The sequence below is a fragment of the Clytia hemisphaerica genome, unplaced genomic scaffold (assembly GCF_902728285.1).
Source record: "Clytia hemisphaerica strain Z4C2 unplaced genomic scaffold, Clytia hemisphaerica genome assembly, whole genome shotgun sequence".
Classification (NCBI taxonomy): domain Eukaryota; kingdom Metazoa; phylum Cnidaria; class Hydrozoa; order Leptothecata; family Clytiidae; genus Clytia; species Clytia hemisphaerica.
This window is the reverse complement of record NW_027103462.1, coordinates 66,304-66,656: the sequence shown is the minus strand read 5'-3', so window position 1 is coordinate 66,656 and position 353 is coordinate 66,304.

Sequence of the window (353 nt, the reverse complement as noted above, 5' to 3'; positions counted from 1 at the left end):
AAATTTTAGTGATACACAACATTATTTGACTGGTTAGGCTCAATTTGAGTGACTTGAAAAAGTTATTTCTAAAAAATCAATATCAAACATGTGACATATAAATGGACAAATTCCTCACACTAGCCATATTGAATTAGATCCTGAAGCAATACAACCATGTGTATGTAGCATATCACGGTTGAAATGAAATTTAATTCAAACAAGTCTTGGAACTTTCCCTACATTTTAACAAGTGAAAGATTTACATACACATGTTTCTGTAAGGGGTTGCAAATCTCAGCAGCAAAGTTTATCAAAAATCGTTTTAATTGCCCTAGAGTATTGCAATTCCTTCACCTCCAGTCCCACCCTCC